The 22,560-nt window shown below is 44.0% G+C and overlaps 1 protein-coding gene across 1 annotated transcript in view; it reads left to right on the forward strand.

Moving 5' to 3' along the window:
* The first annotated feature begins 15,526 nt into the window (after positions 1-15,526).
* USP9X (ubiquitin specific peptidase 9 X-linked) overlaps positions 15,527-22,560 on the forward strand; it is a 144,647-nt gene continuing 137,613 nt past the window's right edge. The window contains exons 1-2 of the mRNA XM_084790788.1: positions 15,527-15,649; positions 17,549-17,728. The gene's annotated coding sequence lies outside the window, so the exon portion shown is untranslated. The remainder of the gene's footprint in view (positions 15,650-17,548; positions 17,729-22,560) is intronic.

The following is a 22,560-nucleotide window of genomic DNA, read 5'->3' on the forward strand; positions in this document are numbered from 1 at the left end:
AAAGCCATGAAACTTGGGGCGTCTTCTAACCTTTTAGAAGAAAGAGGGCCCCAATGAAGCTGGAATTTGCATTTCTCTTACTGTGAATAAGACTGATGCTTTTCTAAGTAGCTTAGAGCCATTCACATTTCTTTTCCTTCAACTTACTTCTCCTTACATTCTCCTTACATTCCCTAGGATCATTAGCCTTCTCCATCATTAAAAGTGTCTCATGTGGTGGGGATAGTAATACTTCATGATACAAATTGGACCCTTGTTTTTTGTTTTTTGTTTTCCATTTTGCTACTTCTTTTTAGTCCTATTGCAGGCATTTCTGCATGCCACAGGTTATTTTAGTGCAACCAAGTTTATCAAATATTTTTCCTTATTGCTTTTGCACTTTGAGTCAGGGCTATAAAAGCTTTGTCCTCTCCCAGGTTATAGGGCAGGCAGCCTTGCCATCCACATGTGGTCCTCAGATGAACAACAAGGCATCCATCAGCTCTCGTCCATTAGAGATGCAGACGGTCAAGTTCTACCTGAGCCCATTGCAGCAGAGTGAGTCTGCAGTTTAAGAACACACAGACACTTAATTTTCACTGCAAAACTCAGGCCTGCTCTGCGTGTGTAACCCTCAATACTAGTGAGTCATTGGGCACAGGTATTGGAGGAAAAAAAAAAAACAAGGAAGAAATGAGACCAAGTGTTGGGTGTGGTGTGACTCACACCTATAATCTCAGCACTTGAGAGGCACAGGCAAGTGAGTCTGTGGACTCAACGTTATTCTAAGGTATATAGTGAGACCTTGTCCCCAAGAAAAACAAAAACAACGGCTTGGAATATAGGTCAGTAGCAGAGCTCAACAGCCTGGCCTCCATCTCCAACTACTGACAAAAAGGAAGCTATAACCTGCATATAAAATGTGAAGGAAGGGGCTGGAGAGATGGCTCAGTGGTTAAGAGCACTGACTGTTCTTCCAGAGGTCCTGAGTTCAAATCCCAGCAACCACGTGGTGGCTCACAACCATCTATAGTGAGATCTGATGCACACTGTACACATAATAAATAAATCTTTTTAAAAAAAAAAAAATAAGTGTGGTAGCGCACGTCTTTAATCCCAGCACTTCGGAGGTAGAGGCAGGTGGATCACTGTGAGTTCAAGGCCAGCCTGTTCTACAAAGCAAGCTAAGACAGCCAAGGCTACACAGGGAAACCCTATCTCAAAAAAAAAAAGATGTGAAGGAAGACCATTGTATTATTACGTACAGATGTGGGATTTCTATTGGGAAGACCTTTATCAATATATCTTGTGTAGTTCTAGGATTACATAACTGATATATCGAACTGTCCATTTTCAGAAACATCTTGCGAGGAGCAAATCATTCATGAGAAACATGGGCCCTGGTTATTTTCCAAATGAGTAAATAACACTATCTGCTGTTGGGAGGCTTTTTGAGAGTCTTGTGACCTCAGATTTTGCCAAGGGAGGTTGGAGGGGGGAGGAGAACCCTCTTTTAGGCTTGCTGCAATGCACAAGCAAATACTGTTCCCCCCCACACAAGCTGCAAAAGGGGGACACGTGATCTATGCTAAATCAATGGGTGGCTAAAAGATTCCATAGGAAGATTCTTGTCGTGCCTTTTGCTTCAAGCAGTGTTGAGCTGTTTGTTGGCAATGCTCACTTCTGCCAGAGTGTGTGTTTGTCACTCAGTCTCCTTTGCTGATGGGGGGTCCATAGAGGACACCGGAGGATTAAAGCTTAACTCTGCTGCATCTCTATCTGCATTTTGCATCGTCTTGGAATGTGAAGAGGTTCTGCAAGACCGATTAAAGCAGGAGCCAGCTATGATAATAGAGTATTGTCATTCAGTTCATTTTGAATACTCAGGCGAGGACTCAAGAGCCACTCTGAATTCCAAAGTCAATTAGAAAAGTCTCTGCCGCAGAGTAGAGAACTGAGTCTGTAGACGTGAGAAACATGCCGGCAATCGGACAGATGATTCAGCGCTCCTGGTCACTTTTGAATTCTCTTTTTTTTGGGGGGGGTTGGGGGAAGGGAGGGGAGGGTCTCAAGGCAGGGTTTCTCTGTGTAGCCTTGGCTGTCCTGAAACTCACTCTGTAGACCAGGCTGGCCTCGAACTCACAGAGATCTGCCTGCCTCTGCCTCCCAAGTGCTGGGATTGTACGCATGCACCACCTAGAAACATTCTTGAAATACAGCAAACCATTTATGTTTAAGATGTACATATGAGCCAGTGCCTGTAATCCCAGTCCTCAGGGAGGCAGAGGCAGAGGCATCTCTGTGAATTTGAGGATAGCCTGGTCAACAAAGCTAATCCTAGAACAGCCAGGTTTGCACAAAGAAACCCTGTCTCAAAACAACAACAACAACAAAAAAAACCACATAGAATGCCCATGAGACTGCTCAGTGGGTAAAGAGCTGCTGCCAAACCTGACCACCTGAGTTTGACCCCAGAGCCCACATGGTTAAAGAGGAGACTCCAGTCTCACAAGTTACCTTATGACCTCCACACACATGCTGTGACACTCACGTGTCCCACCTCATATATATAATATGTATAATAATATATTCAGAATAAATATGATTTAAACTGTTTATTTGGATGTATTAAATAGTGTGTGCATGTACCTGTGAAGTGTACCCTTGGAAGCCAGAGGCAACAAATTGTCCCTGGAGCTAATTTTACAGGATGTTATGACCTTCCCAACATAGGTACAGAGAATTGAACTGAGGCCCTCTGCAAGATCAGTACACGCTCTTAAATGCTGAGTCAATGCTCCATCTCCTAAGCAAGATATTTTAAACCATAAAATAAAATCCATGAAGGGGCTGTGGATGTAGTAGTTCAGTGGTTAAGCTTGCACAAAGTCCTGGGCAGGAGCCCCAGCACCATTGTCCAAAAATACCAAATCAATCTACTAAGGATAAAAATACAAAGGCGGGAGGGGATGGGGAGATAAGAGGGATTGCAGTGCATGATGTGAAATTCACAAAGACTCAATAAGTTAACCTTAAAAATGTGAGCCTAGAGCCAAGCATGGTGGCACACAACTTTAATCCCAGCACTCGGGAGGCAGAGGCAGGCGGATCTCTGTGACTTTGAGGCCAGCCTGGTCTACAAAGTTAGTCCAGGACAGCCAAGGCTACACAGAGAAACTCTGTCTCCAAACAAACAAAAAATCAAAAAAGACCAGGCATGGTGGCACAAGCCTGTAATCCCAGCACTCAGGAGGCAGAAGCCAGAGGATCCCTGTGAGGCCAGCCTGGTCTACAAAGCAGACCAGGACAGCCAGGGCTACACAGAGAAACCCTGTCTCGAAAAACCACCACCATCACCACCACCACCACCACCAACAAACAAACAAAAAATCCAGAATAGAGAACTGTAATTTCTTGATAAATGTGTGCAAAAATGATGGTGCTATTGCCTCGCATGGTGGCGCATGCCTTTAATCCCAGCACTCAGAAGGCAGAGGTAGGTGGATCGCTGTGAGTTCGAGGCCAGTCTGGTGTAAAAAGTGAGTCTAGGACAGCCAAGGCTACACAGAGAAACCCTGTCTCAAAACAACCACAAAAACAAAACAAAACAAAAAACCCTTGCCTGTGGGAGTATAAATTGGTAAACCCTAGAGATTAATTTTACAAAATTATCAGCAATACTGGGTTGGGAGATGTCTTACTGTATATGACGACCTCTCACTGTACAAGCCTGAGGACCTGAGTTCAGAATGCCAACATCTGTGCAATAAGCCAGGCATTGCCAGCGGAAACTGTATTTCTGGTACTGGAGGAAGGGGTTAGAGACAGGAGGATAACTGGGGCCTGGTTAGACACTAAGCTAGCCGAAAAATTGCTGAGTTCCAGGTTCAGTGAGAGACCCTGTTTCAAATGAATGAGAGAAAGCACATCTAGTGTACCCCTCTGGCCTCTGCATATGTGCACACCTGTACACACATGTGTGTACATACACCACATAACCCCCAAATTATCAAATTTATAAACACACAAAGTTTTTGACCAGGGCTTCTCTGTGTAATCCTGGCTGTCCTGAAAAACACTCTGTAGACCAGGGTAGCCTCATACTCAGATATATGCTGGTCTCTGCCTCCCGAGTGCTGGAATTAAAGGCATGCACCACCATGCCTCCTTTATATGGTATTGTTTGTTTTTGTCTAGACAGGGTTTTTCTGTGTAGCCATAGTTGTCCTGGAATTGCTTTATGGACCAGGCTGGCCTCCAACTCACAGAGATCTGCCTGCCTCAGCTGGGATTACCCGTGTGTGTGTGTGTGTGTGTGTGTGGTCATCCACCACCAGGCCATCTTTTGCCCTCCTAGTGAGAAATCCCAAAGTGTCCCATTCCCATGGCCCCCCTGCTGACCTTAGGACTATTACTATGCTGACTTTCAGAGTCATACCTGCTGGAATGAAATCTCCCTAGAGCGAGAGTGTAAGATGCAAAGCACAGCTTAGCCCTTTTCAGTCTATCCTATTCCATTGCCTAAAACCAGACATTTGGGAGGCTACAGAAAGCCTACTGTTCAAAAGCCTTCATCTCAGGCCTGGGGCTGTAGCTTCCCACATGCAGGAGCCAAGATTTGATCTGCAGGACATAAAAGAAAAACAGAAGCAGAGAGCAGTGACACACATCTGTAACCCCAGCACTCAGGGAGGCAGAGGCAGGCAGATCTCTGTGACTTTAAGGCCAGTCCGGTCTTCAAAGAGAGTCCAGGACAGCCAAGGCTACACAGAGAAACCCTGTCCCACAAAACAAAACAAAACAAAATCATACAGGTCTTTAAAGTATCACTAAATTTTACCAACAGGTAAAGGGGTCATTCATGCACCCAAGATGCGAAAATAGCCATGTTTATGTTTTAACTCAATTCCTTATCTATTAGTATATGTTCTATAAAGGACAATTCCAGATGAGTTCCTCATACTTAGAGCTAAGGATTGGCTAATCATTAATTTGCTTCGGCACAATGCTTTATCATTACCTCATCAACAAATGCTTCAGAGTTATTTATACTGACAGGTAAATTTAGAAAGCTTCTAGAAATATTCATGACATGCTAATCCATTGTCGCTAAGCTCTCTACACATAAGAGCTCTGTTCTATGCCGTCAGCCTGGGCAGATGTTACATGTATATCAAGTGATCTTTGCTAAAATGGACGTTATGAATTATTCTAGTTTTAGCAGTAATGTGATTAAATGTGATACCAGTTTTGTGTTTCTGTTTTGTTTACATAGTCCTATGTCACTTGGACTAGTAGTACTTAGAACATGAGACCAAGATGGCACTCCAAAACAAACAAAGAGTTATTATTACTGGATATGTCACTGAATAGATAGTATGGAACATTGACGGAATGCCACCCTCACTGTAGTTCAGAGCAATGTCCTATGAAATAAAATCCATGGGTTAATATAATAAGATAGGAGGATTGTAGGAGTTTTGGAAATTTCCCTTGGCCATCACATCCACAGGGCACAACTCATCAAGCAAAGAACAGCCACTATAAATATTCTCCATAAAGAAAAGAGGAAAGCCGGCTGTCGTGGCGCACATCTTTAATCCCAGCACTCGGGAGGCAGAGGCAGGCGGATCGCTGTGAGTTCGAGGCCAGCCTGGTCTACAAAGCTAGTCCAGGACAGCCAAGGCCACACAGAGAAACCCTGTCTCAAAAAACCAAAAAAGAAAAAAAAGAAAAAGAAAAGAGGAGGAAGTATAGTAAGAGACTATGACCACAACGAAAACAAATAAATGCTATGCAAAAATAACCAAATGGAAATTCTAAGGAGGAAAAAACCATTATGCCTGAATTTACCGTATCGATGCATGAGATTAAGAGCAAATATCTGGCTCCTAATTTGCTATTAATCTCACTTGGTTATTTTGGCAAGAGCACCCATTCCTGGGTCTGACACAGCATCTCTCTCTCCTCCTCACTTCACACCGCTCAATTTGACTCCAGTGGCTAGCTGGCAAGCTCCAGCGAGCCTCTGCTCCCTTACTTCCCAGCACTGGGGTTCAGGCACATGCCAACACCGTGTATAGCTTTGGCAGTAGATGATGGGGAACCACCCCAGGCTCTCATACATTGCTCATGGAGCTACCTCCCCAGTCCCCAACACCAGAGCTCTTTGTGTGTGTGTGTGTTTTGTTGTTGAGACAGGATTTTTCACTGTGTAGCCAAACACCAGAGATTTTTGTTTGTTTGTTTGTTTTGAGACAGGTTTTCTTTTGTAGTCCTGGCTGTTCTGGACTTTGTAGACCAGGCTGGCCTCCAACTCTCAAGAGATCTGCCTGCCTCTGCCACCTCAGTACTAGGATTAAAGGTATCTGTCACCATTCCCGGCTTCTTTCTGTTTCTTTTGTTTTGTTTTGTTTTTTAGGTTTTTTGTTTTGTTTTTGAGACAGGGTCTCTCTGTGTAGCCTTGGCTCACTTAGTAGACCAAGCTGGCCTTGAATTCACAGCAATCTGCCTGCCTTTGCCAGTGCTGGGATTAAAGACGTGCGCCACCATGCCCGGCTTGCTTTCTGGTTTGAATGGGTGAGTTTATTAAGTATCTATATGGCAAGCCAAGGTAATAGAATACGTAGCAAGAGAGAGACAGATGCATTGATAGAATATTGCCAACCCAGGTTCTCAAAGCCTGCACCAGTCAGCTAGATAGTAGAGTAGGCTGTTCCCTTGGGCGAAGAAGCTTCCAAGTAAAGAAACTAACAGGAGCCGGGCGAGGTGTCGCACACCTTTAATCCCAGCACTTGGGAGGCAGAGGCAGGCCAATTGCTGTGAGTTCCAGGCCAGCCTGGTCTACAAAGTGAGTCCAGGACAGCCAAGGCTACACAGAGAAATCCTGTCTCAAAAAACCAAACCAAACCAAACTGAAACAAACCAAACCAACCAAACAAACAAAAGAACCAAAAAACACAAAACAAGCAAACAAACAAAAACAAAAAGAAAGAAACCAATAGCAACATAAAGATAATGTCATCAAATTGTGCTCCCACAACATCCAACACAAACCAACTGGGGAAGTTAAGACACACAGTTGGAAGTTCCTAATGGAACTTGCCCTGGGCGGCTGAGCTTCCCATGCCTGGGCTTCTAGCCTCTTTCCCAGGCCTCTTTCCCAGGCCTCTCTTTCCCACCGCCGCAGGCTTTTTTTTTTTTTTTTATCATAAACAACAACTTCTGTAGGAAACGTTTTACCTAGTAGCTCTTCTCAAGGACACAATGTTTTTACTCCTGGGATGTTTTGCTATTCTCTTCCCTCCCTGTTACAGTTAGAGCAGATAGCCTGTACTCAAGACAATTGGCTTTGGAGGACACTGAGATAAGCATGCTTGGGTCTGAAATGGGATGTGGGGGAAGGCTCTATAGCCAGGCTTGCAGTGAACACAAACAGCACATGGCAATTTACCAATATAATGTACATCACACAAAGTTTTTCCAAATTTGATTTTAGAAATCCCATAAGGCCACTGATCTACATTGCACCATAAATAACAACATAAAATTCAAAGAGAGTCGGTCGTGGTGGCGCACGCCTTTAATCCCTGCACTTGGGAGGCAGAGCCAGGCTGGTCTACAGAGTGAGTCTAGGACAGCCAGGGCTGTTACACAGAGAAACCTGTCTCGGAAAAAAAAAAATCCTAAAAGAGAACCACATCAAGACCCGTGCAGTTCCAGTTGCTGAAAATGAGGGATAAAAGAAATCCTGAAGCCGGGTGTGGTGGTGCACTCCTTTAATCCCAGCACTCGGGAGGCAGAGGCAAGCAGAGCTCTGTGAGTTCAAGGCCAGCCTGGTCTACAAATCGAGTCCAGGACAGCCAAGGCTACACAGAGAAACCCTGTTTCAGGGGAAAAAAAAGTAGATCTTTAATGAGCTGAAAGAGAGAGAAATGCTATCTTCTTAGAATTTTCTCCTCAGAAAACATAGCCTTCAAATCCATGGGAGTGGTGGATTAGAGAGATGGCTGAGTGGGCAAAATGCTTGCCACCCAATCCAAAGACCTCAATTTAGATCCCTTGCACCCAAGTGAACACCTTCAAAGCTGGATTTAACTAGCTTACAACCTCAGGGATGAAGGCTGGAGACAGACGCAGATATCCCAACAGCAAGCTTATGCCTTAGTGAGACACTACCTCAAAAGAGAAGGCATAGGTCTTTAGTCTCAGTGGAGGGCAGGAGGGTCTCTATGAGTTCAAGGCCAGCCTGGTTCACATAGTTGAGTTCCAGGACAGCCAGGGCTACATCATGAGATTCTTTCTTCCAATCAGTTCAATTGAATTAACAAGGAAAGAAGCGAGTGAAGAGATTCTCGTGTTAACCTCTGGCTTCTCCACATGCCCACGTGGCATGCACAGTGCGACTCATCCATACCACACACAAACACACATAGTGCAATTGTGCAGCCAGGACTAAAGTAAACAGGGGAAGAGTGTAACAATTGGTTACTCAACACCAAATAGCTCCGAAAACATACTTACAAGTAACATTATACAGACTGAGCCTATTATATCTATATATTTAGGAACACACACACACACACACACACACACACACAGAGACAGACAGACAGACAGACACAGAGAGACAGAGAGACAGAGAGAACAGGAAAAGAAAGCCACGAATGTGAAAGAGAGCAGGGGTGAGGAGGTACATGGAGTAGTTGGAGGGAGAAAAAGGAAGCGGGAAATGATGTAATTACAGTCTTAAAAAAGTAAAAATAAGCCAAGGGTCCACAAAGAAACCCTATCTCAGGGGGAAAAAAAAGAAAGAAAAAGAAAAGAGAGAGCAGAGTAAGAACATATTAAACCTGGAGTTTGAAATCCAAGAAAAAGTAAGGATGGCAGCTGAAAGCAATAAAATAGACTGGGGGCGAGGGGGGGTGCTGACAAGATGGCTCAGTGGGGAGTGCACAAGCCTGCTGACCTGAGCTCAATCTCTGAAAGCCATGTGAACGTGGAAGGAGACAGCCCAATCCACTCATGCACCACGGGATGTGTGTGTCCTCCCCACACAATCAGAACAAAATAGAAAATGGATAAATAAGAGAAAGCTCAAGAAACACAAAGCTGGCTCTTCAAAACTCTCAATAAAACGGACACATATCTCGGTAGGCTGATCAAGAAGAAAAGTGAAGAGAAAAGCAATATCAGAAATAAAGGAAGCCTGGCAGTGGTGGCACATGCCTTTAATCCCAGCACTCAGGAGGCAGAGGCAGGTGGATCTCTGTGAGTTCGAGGCCAGCCTGGTCTACAAAGTGAGTCCAGGACAGCCAAGGCTGCACAGAGAGACCCTGTCTGAAAGAAACAAAAACAAAAACAGAAATAAAGGAGGACACATCATATAGATTATAGAGACTATACATGTGTTTGTGCTTTACATGTGTGTGTAGCAATGCATGAGAAAATAAATAACTATATTCATAAGAAAAGGCAGGAAGCCAGGTGTGGTGGTGCATGCCTTTAATCCCAGCACTCAGGAGGCAGAGGCAGGTGGATCGCTGTGAGTTCGAGGCCATCCTGGTCTACAGAGAGAGTCCAGGACAGCCAAGGCTACACAGAGAGACCCTGTCTCAAGAAACCAAAAAAAAAAAGGGAGGGTGGGGGCAGGAAAATTGTGGATCTGGTTTGAAGTTGGACAGACAGACATACTTGCACTTATGGAACAAACAACCTGGGAAAGCTTTTAATATTTTTCTGATTCAGGTTACTAGCTTGTAGAGAAGGCATTTTCCACAGAATTCCAGCACATAATATCAAAAATATGCAAAGCTCTAGAGGGCTGCCACCATGAGTCATCACGACACAGTCTGGAAAGAGCTGGCAAAGACTGCCCTTTATTTTTATATGAAAGGATATGTTTATTTCAGAAACGTGGGACTGCTAAACAATTTGAAAATAAAAGCTATTCGCCACATTAACAGAATCGAGAAAGGCCTTAGAAGATGACTTTCATGAAACTCATTAAAAACACCTGATACCAAAAAAAAAAAAAAAAAAAGAAAAGAAAAAAAAAAAAAGAAAAAGGCACCTGATACATCTATTCACGATTAGAACAGCTGTCCTTCAAAAGCATCAAATGAGAGGTGATGGGCTTCCCTCAGATGATACCACAAGTATCATGCATGGTGGAAAAAAAACACCAAAAGCTTTGACAACAAACTCAGACAAGCTCGTGAGCATTGGAATGTAGTTCCTAGCCAGCAGACAGGGCAAGAAAGTATCATTGACAATACTCTGCGCCCAGCAAGGAAGTAAGGATGGCCTGTGTGGAAACTCGTGTGTGCAAAAGGCTGGCAAGGGGTGGGGAAACCTAGAGTGGAAAACTTTATATTATTACAAAAATATAAATTGGCCATGAATCTGCTCTATTTGGTGCTTTCTTTCCCTTTCTTTCTTTCTTTCTTTCTTTCTTTCTTTCTTTCTTTCTTTCTTTCTTTTCGAGACAGAGTTTCTCTCTGTAGCCTTGGCTGTTCTAGACTCACTTTGTAGACCAGGCTGGCCTCGAACTCACAGTGATCTGCCTGCCTCTGCCTCCTGAGTGCTGGGATTAAAGGTGTGCGCCACCACACCTAGCTATTTGGTCATTTCTATTTTGTGTCTGTAAAGAGAGGTTAGCTCGGTTAGTTTGTTTTTGGTTTTGTTTTTGTATTGGCTTAGTTTTGCTTTGAGACAGTCTCTCCTCCTTATATACCTTTTGCTGGTCTGAAACTCACTATATAGACCAGGCTGTCCTCTAATTTGTAGTGATCCTCCTCCCTCTGCCTACTGAGTGCTAGGATTACAGGTGTGAGGCATGACACCCAGTTGTTTTTTTTTTTCTTCTGAAAGTGATTTTTTTGTGTGTGGTTTTTCCAAGACAGGGTTTCTCTGTGTAGCCTTGGCTGTCGTGGACTCACTTTGTAGACCAGGTTGGCCCAGAACACACAGCGATCCACATTCCTCTGCCTCCCCTGAAAGTGATTTTAATATCTGAATGTACAAGCGTTATCATTGGAGGCTTTTGTGTCAAACTGATTAAAATGGCATTCGGAATAATGAATGGCTTGCTTGTACTAATAGTTTGTCTGGCTACCTTTTCTTTTTCCTGGGTTTTTGTTTGGTTTGGTTTGCTTTGGCTTTTATTTTGTTTTGTTGTTGATTTTTGATATATTTTTTGTTTGTTTGTTTGTTTGTTTTGAGACAGGGTTTCTCTATGTAACCTTGACTGTCCTGGAACTCGCTCTGTAGACCAGGCTGACCTCAAACTAAGATATCTGCCTGCCTCGGCCTCCTTAGAGGTGTGCGCAACCAATGCCTGGCTGGTTTTCTTGCTTTTAAAAACCTTTTAAAGATTAATTTTGGGATGAGAGTACATGCACCATGGAGTGAATGTGGAAGTCAGAGGACAACCTGTGGGGGTCTCATTCCATCATGTGGGTGTTGGGGATCCAACTCAGGCTTTCAGGCTTGGCAGCAAGTGCCTTTACTTGCTGGGCCATCTTCTTTTTCCTTTTTCTTTCTTTCTATTTTTTTTTTTAAGAGAAATTTCTCTGCGTAGCCCTGACTGTCCTGGACTCACTTTGTAAACCAGACTGGCCTCGAACTCACAGAGATCCACCTGCCTCTGCCTCCCAAGTGCTGGGATTATAGGTGTGTGCCACCATCGCCTGCCTTGTTTTTCCTTTTTTCAAAAGTATAAAAATTACAAATAACTTAATGGAAAACCTTTAGAGGTATTCCTTTGGAAGATCAAGGATTGGAGGAGCCGGAAACATAGGGCCTATAGGCCATAGAAGGTGGTCTCCTACAAAATCTGGGGCTCACTTTCAAGCAGGAAGTGTAGATAGCCTGTCCTCAATAGCGTGAACTGGCAGTTGATCTCTTCCAGGGCTCAGTTGGCATTTTCTTCTGAGTGGCTCCAAGAGCGAAGACGCCTGCTAAAATGGGCCTTTATATCTAGAAGGGAGAGTTTGCCAAGAGTGCCTGACTTGGAACAGGGCAGAGCTCCAAATGTATTGAGTTTGCCGCTAACCCTTGCCAAAGTTTTATCGGGCTCTTCTCAAAACCATTCGCGTTCCATTTTACCAGCACTGTAGGTCACACACACACATTGGAACTTTGGGCTTTTGGAATCAGAAAACAGGAATGCCATGCTGCCCCAGCAGGGATCCCTTACGGTGCTGAAGTTAGATGAGGCCAGGCCTTGGCAAGGAGCCCCTTCTGGTGTGATGGAGGCTTGGAGAAGAGCCCTCCCTTGAGCACTAGTTTAAACAGCCCTGCTGGGAACCAATTGGCCAATGCACAGCTCTGTGCAAGGGCCTGGTAGGTTCTTCTTCCTTTGCACATTTCTGATACTTACCAAAGCAAGGATAGACTGTTCTTGCTGACAGAAGGGTACCCTCTGACCCTCTTACCTTTATCACCCTCTCATTTGCTCTTTCACCTGCCTTCCCCATGTGTTACTTGGAGATATTTTGTAATTCATGTTGATTTAGCTATTGTGTTCTTTGTTTATATTTTGTTTGTACCATTCAGCTAGGGTCTCAAGTAGCCAGGTTGGCCTTAAACTCATGATGTGGCCCAGGGTGACCTTGCCTATCTGATCCTCCTTCCTGAGAGGCGGGATTGCAGACATATATCACCAACTCTTGTCCTTGTTCTCGTTCTTGCTCCCACTTTCTCCCTCTTTCTCTCAAGAAATGAGCATCTCAGCGCACTCCTGTAATCCCAGCACTCAGGAGGCAGAGGCAGGCAGATCGCTGTGAGTTCGAGGCCAGTCTGATCTACAAAGCAAGCCCAGGACAGCCAAGGCTACACAGAGAAACCTTGTCTTGAAAAAAGAAATAGGCATTCTCTCCTAAACTCCCAGGCTCAAATCATTTGCCTGACACAGTTTTGAGAAGCCAGGACTACAGATTCATGGCAATGTGCCCTGAGGGGTGTATCACTGCCTGGTACTTTTAATGTCTTAAATATTACATTATATATACCCAAATGAGTCTACTGGAGTTCACTTTTTTTTTTTTTTTTTTTTTTGCTTTGCGAGACAGGGTGGAGTTCACTTTTTCTTCTTTTTGGTTTTTCAAGACAAGGTTTCTCTGTGTAGCCCTGGCTGTCCTGGACTCACTCTGTAGACCAGGTTGGCCTGGAACTCACAGTGATCCACCTGCCTCTGCCTCCCCAGAGCTGGGATTAAAGGCGACTACAGTTCACATTTTAACAGTGTGAACGAAGGATGGAAATCTTACCTCTTTTGCTAACTCAACACTCCCCATTATAAGATAAATATGTTAAAGATTTCCAATACATATACTGAAAATCGGAAATGCCAGTGGTATAATTATTGCTTTGACTGTCAAACATGATTTAGAAAGGTCAAGAAGAGAAAAAAAAATGTCCATTGTACTTACTTTCCCTTTTATTGTCATTCTTCCTTCCTTCCTGATAGGCCAAGACTTTTCTGGTCCTTCACGTTCATCAACATTTTCCTGGTTATTATTTGCTATGCTTAGAAATCAAACCTAGGCTCTTCTGCATGTGAAGCAAGTGCTCTCTACCACTGAGCCCTATCAGTTTCTTTTTGTCAGAAATTTTCTTTAGTCCATTCATTTAGGCTCTATTTGTCAGCAGCAAATTCTCTTTGATTTTGAGGGTTTTGGTTTTGCCATAAGAAAATATATCTTGGCTGGTGTCTCGGAAGTGCTGCTCTACTGTTCAGGTAGGTTGGTCCAGGAGTGGGGGGTGTGGGGTGAGGGGAGCTAGGGGTGGGAGGTGGGGGATGGGGGGTGGGGGGATGGGGGGAGCTGAGAGTTGGAGTGGTGAAATTCAGGGGTCCAGAGCCACAGGGCCTCAGCTCACTGCCTGCTTCAGTGTGGGAGGGCTAAACCCAGGCCCCTACACTGGGGGGGGGGTGTAGAAAATATATTTTGATTTCCCTTTCATTCCTGAAGACTATGTGTGCAAGCTATGTAAATGTACATTAGAAGCCGTTTTTGTTGTTTTTATGCAGGGTCTCATTATGTAGCCTAGGTTGGTGGTTTCTTACTTGAGAGCCTCCAGCCTTAGACTGCCAAGTGTGAGGTTATAAATGAGACCCACTACGGCTGACTAAATTCTTTCTAGCACTTGAAAAACATGGCAGTTTTGTTCCACTGTTTTTGCTTTCTAACATTTTTCCTTTAGAGATAACATGCTTTCCTTTGGGTGCTTAGATGATCTTCTATTACTTTTTTTCTGAGGTTTGGCTTTGAGAAATGATGAGTTTTTGTGTTGTTTATCCTACTAAAATTTTTCTCAGGTTGCCCTGCAGTGGTAGCCCACGCCTTTAATCCCAGACTCTGAAGGTAGAGACTGGACTAGTGTGTCTTTGTGAGTTCTAGGCTAGCCTGGTACAGGAGGAGTTCTAGAACAGTCAAGGAAACAAAGAGAAGCCCTGTCTCCAAAAACAAATCAGACACACACACACACACACACACACACACAATTTCCTCAGGTTCTTGAATCTGTAGGTTTATACCTTTTTGAAAAATTTCAGAAAATTTTAAGCATTAATTCTTTGATCACTATTTTAGTTTCATGTTCTCTCCTGAAACTGTCATGATAAAAAAAAACTAGATTTAAAAAATATCTCCCAGTAGGGCGTGGTGGTGTACACCTTTAATCCCAGCACTCAGGAGGCAGAGGCAGGGGGATCGCTGTGAGTTCGAGGCCAGCCTGGTCTACAAAGTGATTCTGGGACAGCCAGGGATACACAGAGAGATCCTGTCTCGAAAAACAAAAACCAAAAATTATCTCCCACGTCCCTGAAGGTCTGTTCTTTTTTTTTCCAGTCTATTTTCTCTCTTTATTTAGAGTAAATTATATTCTAATCTTCCGTTCTGATTCTATCCTCAGACCTTTAGATTCTGCTATTGATTCTTGATTCTATTTTTACCTGTAAGCTACTGTCATCTCCAGTTTAAAAATGCATTTGAGTTTTGAGACTCCTCTCCATTCAAACAAGAATGCTTAATGTTTGCCAAAGCATTTTTTTTAATGACAGCTGTTTTTAAATCGTTGTCAGTTAATTCTAACAAGCCTGTCATCTTAGTGAATTGTCGTTTCCCACTCAACCTGAGAGTTTCCCGATTTGAGTATGGAGAGTAATTTTTTTTTTTTTAATTGACGTTTTAGGAAGTCTCTCCAGCTGCTGCTGAGACGACTCAGCTACGGACACGGAAGGGTTAAGTTCCAGATTTCGAGCTCAGCGTTTGCTGACGTGTGCGCACGCGCGCGGCCGCACCTGCGCCTGCGCTCCTGGGCGGCGTGTGACTAGGGGGCGGAGCGAGGCGGGGCGGGGCGGGGCGGGACGGGATGCTTGGCTCCACTCTAGGCCATCGGCCGCTAACCACCCGTCGCCTGCGCTCTATGGCGCCGCGACCTTGCCTCCAGTAATCCGGTGGCAGCCGGGAACTCGTCAGCTCAGCGAGGGGGGTGAAAATTCAGACTCCGGGCTGGGTGACGTCAGCGGAGGGGGCGGGACGCCGCGGATCTTCTCGGCGGAGGGGAAAGTCCGGGCTGTTTCAGCTGAGCCAAGGAATGGGAGGCGCCCTAGCCTACCCGCAGGCCACCGCGCTGTGAATCCTGCCTTCCCTGAAACCTCCCTGAGGCAAGGGGTGTTTGCGAATCTCTTTACTGTTACAACTCTCGAGCCCTTCCTGGTTAAGGGTGGGACCACACAGGCTTTGGGGATTTTTTTTTTTTTAAACCCCTGTACTGTTTGGCTGATCTAGAGCAATCATTGTGCAGAAGTTTACTGTTTAGATAGAAAAAAAGCAGACTTTTTTTTTTCAGGGTGTTTTTTGTTTGTTTTGTTTTTAATTTTTCTGTTTGTGCCTGCTCTTTCTGGGGTGTTGGCTTCTCCAAAAACCAGTCTGGAAGGTATGGAAACCCACAGCCATGTGTTCATCATGTCCCGTAGCCCGCAATAGCGCTACATTTCTTCTCCACCTTATTTTATATCTAAAAACTAAGCATTTTGCGTGTTCTTGGTGGTACTGGGGAAAGTGCATTTGACTCCATTTTTCCAGAAGCACAGGGCCCTAACGCTGCTTTTTCATACGTCATCATAACCATGAAAGGATGTGCACAGGCTTGCTAGGCCTTTTCTACCGGACGGGAATCCATAAGTGAATAGGAGGGCATTTTAGAAAACCAATTACATGTTTTTTTGTTTTTTTGTTTTTTTGTTTTTTTTTTTTTTTTTTTTTTTTTTTTTTTTGGTTTTTCGAGTCAGGGTCTCTTTGTAGCCTTGGCTGTTCTGGACTCACTTTGTAGACCAGGCTGGCCTCGAACTCACAGCGATCCGCCCAACTCTGCCTCCCGAGTGCTGGAATTAAAGGCGTGCGCCACCACGCCCGGCTGTTTTTTTTTTTTTTTATCTTTAAAAAAAAAAAACTTGAAAAGATACATCCCTGCCAACAATTTTCTGTTTCCCTGCTTTGGAGATTATGTAAGAGGAAAGAATCATGGTTTTGGGGAAAGAACAATAAAGTCGGTTCTGGGAGTTTGTGTGTTTTTACTAAGGTGTGATAACTATATAAGAATGTGTACATATTTAAAAATATATGATTATGTACCACACGAATCCACACCGCTACAGCATCACCACAATTAAAACTGTGAACAAGTCTGTCAACCTCAAACATTTCCTAGGGCCCCTTTGAAATTCTTCCCTTCAGTCTTTCCCACCAGACTGTCACTCCAGGTAACCAGGGCTCAGGTTATGTAGCCCAGGCTCGCCTCTTAGGTGCTGGGATTACAGGCTTGCCCTACCACACCCATTTTATTGATCTATTTCCTATCACAAAAAATATTTTGTATTGTTTAGGATTTGGTATAACTGCACTAATAGTTATTGACTGGTTTCCTTCCCACATGATAACTTCCTTGCAATTCATCCATATTGTTTTATCTATTGATACTTTTTCTCCCTTTTGTAAGAGTCCCTCGTATGGCTGTATGACAATTTGGCTATCCTGTCATTTGTTAATGGACATTCCAGTTGTTCCCCAATTTTTAAAAATATTTTTTATTAATTTATTTATGTTATATATTTATAATTTATTATTTATATTATATATATTTATAAATATATATATAGTTATCCCATCCCTTGGATCCTCCCATTCCTCCCTCCCTTCCATGTTGTTCCCAATTTTGGGCTGCTATAAATAAAGCAGCTCTTAGCCGGGTGGTGGTGGTGGTGGTGGTGCAATCCTTTAATCCCAGCACTGGAGAGGCAGAGGCAGGCAGATCGCTGTGAGTTCGAGGCCAGCCTGGTCTACAAAGTGAGTCCAGGACAGTCAAGGCTACACAGAGAACCCCTGTCTCAAAAAACAAAACAAACACACAAAAGCAGCTCTGAACACTCACCTACAACTCTTTGTGTCGATATATGGTCTTTTTGCTTGTGGCTAAATATGTGGGAATAAAATGGCTGTATCATAAAGCAGGCACATGTTTAATATTTTTCTTTCCTTTTGTCTCTCTGTGTGTGTACGTATAGGTTGGAAGTTAACTTGGAGTGTTTCTCAATCAGTCCCCACCTTCCCTTTTGGGACCCGGTGTGCCACTGACCCTGGAGCTCACTGATTCAGCTAGACTGAGTAGCCAGCAAAGCCTTGGGATCCTCCCATCTCTCAGCCTCTCCAGCAGTGGGAATCCGTACATCTATCACTGTGCCCAGGTTTGTTTTGTATTTTGTTTTTTGGGTTTTTTATTTTTTATTTTTTGCTTTGTTTTTTGATGAGCTCTCTCCCTCCGTAGCCCCGGATGGTCTGGGACTCAGTATGTAGCCCAAGGCTCCTGGGTGCTGGGATTGAAAACCGTATACCAGTCATGTCCAGGCTTTTTACACAAGTCTTCATGCTTGCACAGCAACTACTAAATACTTTGCCACGTCATTATTTCTTTTGACACGGCTACTAACAACGTATGAGAGTTCCCATTTTCTCTATACCCTTGCCATTCTCTGCGCAGTTCTTTGCATTTTTGCCATTATAATAAGTTAGAGTGGCCTCTCATGCTTTTTTCATTTCCCTAATTGATAGCAATGATGCTGACCATCCTTCCAAGGGCCTTTTGGCAACCTATCCACCTTCAGCAAAGTGTCTCAGTTGGTCCCTTATTAGTGTTTCAGGTTTCTTTGTTTGGTTTTTTTTTTCGAGACAGGGTCTCTCTGTGTAGCCTTGGCTGTCCTGAACTCACTCTGTAGACCAGGCTGGCCTCGAACTCACAGTGATCTGCCTGCCTCTGCCTCCCGAGTGCTGGGGTTAAAGGCGTGCACCACCACGCCTAGCCTTCCTTTTCTTTTCTATTCTTTTGAGACCAGAATCTCATGTATCTCAGGATGACCTTGAACTTCTGAGCTTCTTCCCTCTACTGCCTGAAGTGCTATGATTACAGGCACGTATTACCTGCTTTCTGTGGGGTTTCTATTATAGCCAAGAGCCTGTGCATGCTAGCTAAGCACGCTGAGTTCATAGGTAAGTACTCTATGAGCCCTATACATAGACCTAATTCCTGTTTATTTTTGTGTTTGAATTGGCAGTTTATATTGGTTTATCTCCAGGGCCACTATTTTTTTTTCTTTCACAAGAGGATGAATGACACTTACAAACAAACAAACAGCACCAAGATAAAAGACCAAAAACCAGCACACAAGAGCTGGCTCAGTGGTTAAGAGCACTGGCTGCTCTTCCAGAAGATTCTGGGTTCAATTCCCAGCACTCACATGGCAGCTCACAACTGTCTGTAACTCCAGGATCTGACACCTTCACATAGACGTACATGCAGGCAAAACAATGCACATAAAATAAAAATAAATAAATTATTGAGCCAGGTGTGGTATCCCACGCCTTTCCTTTCTTTCTTTCTTTCTTCCTTTCTTTCTTCCTTTCTTTCTTTCTTTCTTTCAGTTTTTTGAGACAGGGTTTCTCTGTGTGACAGAGCCCTGGCTGACCTGGACTCTCTTTGTAGACCAGGCTGGCCTCAAACTCACAGAGATCCACCTGATTCTGCCTCACAAATGCTGGGATTAAAGGCCTGTGCCACCATGCCTGGCTATCTCCTTGATCCCAGCACTTGAGGAGGCAGAGGCAGGCGGACCTCTGTGAATTTGAGGCCACTGTGGTCTACAAAGTGAGTCCAGGACATCCTAGGGCTATTACACAGAGAAACCCTGTTTCCAAACCAACCAACCAACCAACCAACCAACCAACCAACCAACAACTTCCCCCCCACCTAACTAAATAACAAAATAATTAATTAAAAAAAACTATAGCTAGCATTGTAGTTAATAGTGAAATGTTGGACTTTTATCCTTAAATTAGATGTTAGACAGTAATGTCCAATCTCCCCACTTCTTTTCAAAGCGTGCAGACAATAAAGGAGGTGGTGAAACTGTTTCTACTTGCCCACGACAGGACTGTTTCTTTAGAAAAACCTTTAGGGCCAGGCTTGGTAGACACCTGTAACCCCAGTACTTCCACACCTGGCTGTAAATTACTTTTTCATTGTAACAATTCGTGTCTTCTCTTCTGACTTGATTTGTTTCTAATTCCTTCTTTACATACTCTAGTGCCAGTGTTTTGCCAGTTCTACTGAAGATACAAAACACTGGGCCAGAGGTGTTTTTCTTTTTTGAAACGATGTCTCACTGTATATCCCTAGCTGGCCTGAATCCCCGGCTCTCCTTCCTGGGGGCATGTGCCACCACACCCAGCTTAAGGTTTTGTTTTTTAAAGCATTTTGTGGTTACCATAATTTTCTAACTTAAATGTATAACATGTGTAAGCCTTTCTGCATGGCTTTCACTTTTTAAGTATTATTTAAGAAATTATCCCTTGGCTGGGCATGGTGGCACACCCCTTTAATCTCAGCAGAGGCAGGCAGATCTCTGTGAGTTTGAGGCCAGCCTGGTCTACAAAGCGAGTCCAGGACAGCCAAGGCTACACAGAGAAACCCTGTCTCGAAAAATCAATCAATCAAACAAACAGACAAAAAAGAAAGAAAGAAAGAAAAAAGAAATTAAGGTTAAAGGGCACTTGGAGCTACATAAGGAGGTCTGGATAGGTTTGGACTGCAGGAAGAAACTATGTCAAGAAAACAAAAGCCCAAACCAGAAACGAAATCGTTTATCACAGGGTCAAAATAAATAAATACATAAAACTCTTAGATTATCTCCCAAAATGTTTCCCAGATGTATTTCCTGTGCAGATAATCTGTATAAGAAACACACACACACACACACACACACACACACACACACACACACAAAAAAAAAAAAACCCAAACCAAAACAACAAAAACAAGGATGATATTATGTATACTGCCTTATAACCTGTTGTCATGTGGCAATATATTTTGAACATCCTGTCATTTGAATAAATGTATCGCTAGTGTTGTGGGTGGGGTTTCCCGGGAAACAGACTCTGGAGACAAGAGATTTGTGTGCAGGAAGCTTATCCGGGAGTGCTTTCGAGACCAAGGACTGAGCGAGCCAGCGAGCGCGAGTGGGGGAAGGGAACGAAAACAGGATTAGACTGGAGAGAATTTGAGGCGGTGCTGCTGCAGTAGTCACAACGGCTGGAGCTTGGCGGTTTAGAATTCCCTTCATCATTGTCCCAATTTGAAGAAAGAAACCTGGGGCATTTGTTTGATGCGGGCTGTCCCTGGGGAAGAGCTGGGGGTGTCACTGGGCAGGACAGCTGCCTTGCTGTGAGTATCATCCCCGGAGCCAGCAAACGGGGCGGATTAAGGCTGTTGCAGGCTAGTAACCTCCTTCCTGATACCTAAGAGCCTTAAAGGAGGGGCCTCTGAAAAGTGCCTCAAGGTGCACCACCTTTAAAGACACTGTTTGATCCGAGCTGCCGAGAACACCACCCACCACTCACTCATCGGGTCTGCAATAGGTGATTCTTGGCAGAAAGGTATCAGTTCCTTTCCTGAGGAAAGCAAAAACTTTTGGAGAGGTGCCCAGTAGTCTCTCACATTTCATTGACCTTAACTAAAATGTTAGGTGCAGGGGAAGCTGGGAAAGTGGGGTCAGGATTGTCCTGATTTTGTGCCTTGAGCAGAGGACATTGCTGCTCAGAACAATACTTGAGCATAGAAAAACATCAAGGATTTCTGACAGTATCTGCCACAAAATGCACTCCTATACAAATATTTTGAACAATCACATCTGCTTTAATGAAACAGATTTCATATTGACTGGCGTTTGGGTTCCTATAACACTATGTTGTGGTCTGCTGTATTGACATTAACAGCCTAGTAATTTTTTGTTTGGTTTTTCGAGACAGGGTTTCTCTGTGTAGCCTTGGCTGTCCTGGACTCACTTTGTAGACCAGGCTGGCCTGGAACTCACAGCGATCTGCCTGCCTCTGCCTCCTGAGTGCTGGGGTTAAAGGCGCGGGCCACCATACCTGGCTTCAACCTAGTTATTTTTTCTTGCCCATATCTTCCATTGTTTCTTCAGGATTGTCCTATTTTGCTTTTCTGTTGCTGTGACAAACGTTATGACCAAAAGCAACTTGGAGAGGAAGGGTTTATTTATTTATTTATTTGGTTTTTCGAGACAGGGTTTCTCTTTGTAGCCTTGGCTGTCCTAGACTAACCTTGTAGACCAGGCCGGCCTCTGCCTCCCAAGTGCTGGGATTAGAGGTGTGTGCCACCACCACCCAGCCGGGAAGGGTTTATTTTAAATTGCATGTTGTAGTCCATCGCTAGGCAGGAACTGGAGGCAGAAACGGAAGCAGAGGCCTTGGAAGACTGCTATTTCCTGGCTTGCTCAGCCTGCTTAGTTTCTTTGTTTTTGTTTTGTTTGCTTTTTTTACCCCCCAAGACTGGGTTTCTCTGTGTAGCCTTCGCTGTCCTGGACTCATTTTGTAGACCAGGTGGAGATCCACATGGTCTCTGTCTCCTGAGTGCTGGGATTCAAGGCCTGGGCCACTTCCTTTTTTATACCATCTAGGACCAGCTGCCTATGGGTGGTGCCAAAAAGGTGGGCTGGGCTCTCCCACATCAGTCAGTAATCAAGAAAATACCCTGAACAGACCCACCACAAGCCAATGAGAGAACAGTTCCTCAACTGAGGGTTCCCCTTTCCAGGTGATTCTAGTTTGGGTTGAGTTGACCAAAAGTAAGCAGAATAGGGTGACATGCTAACTGTATCACTTGGAAGTGCATTTTTGAAAGGATTTTAAAGCCCAGCACATGGGGAGGCAGAAGCAGGCAGAGCTCTGTGAGTTCAAGACCAGGTCTATGAAGTCCAGGACAGCCAAGACTACATAGAGAAACTGTCTCAGGAATAAATAAATAAATAGATGCAGAATACCAATAAGTACCATGGAAAACCCTCTATATGTGTGCTTTCCTTGAGCAGTAGATGAAGAGGCCAATTTTCCCCCAGCATCATTTCAGACACTGGATTTTTCACATTTTCATTAATTGTATATATTTTTTTTCTTTTTAAAAGTATCCCCCCTTCACTCTCATTTTGGATCGATTTTATTGGCT

Source organism: Acomys minous, assembly GCF_964271855.1.
Source record: "Acomys minous genome assembly, chromosome: 7".
NCBI lineage: Eukaryota > Metazoa > Chordata > Mammalia > Rodentia > Muridae > Acomys > Acomys minous.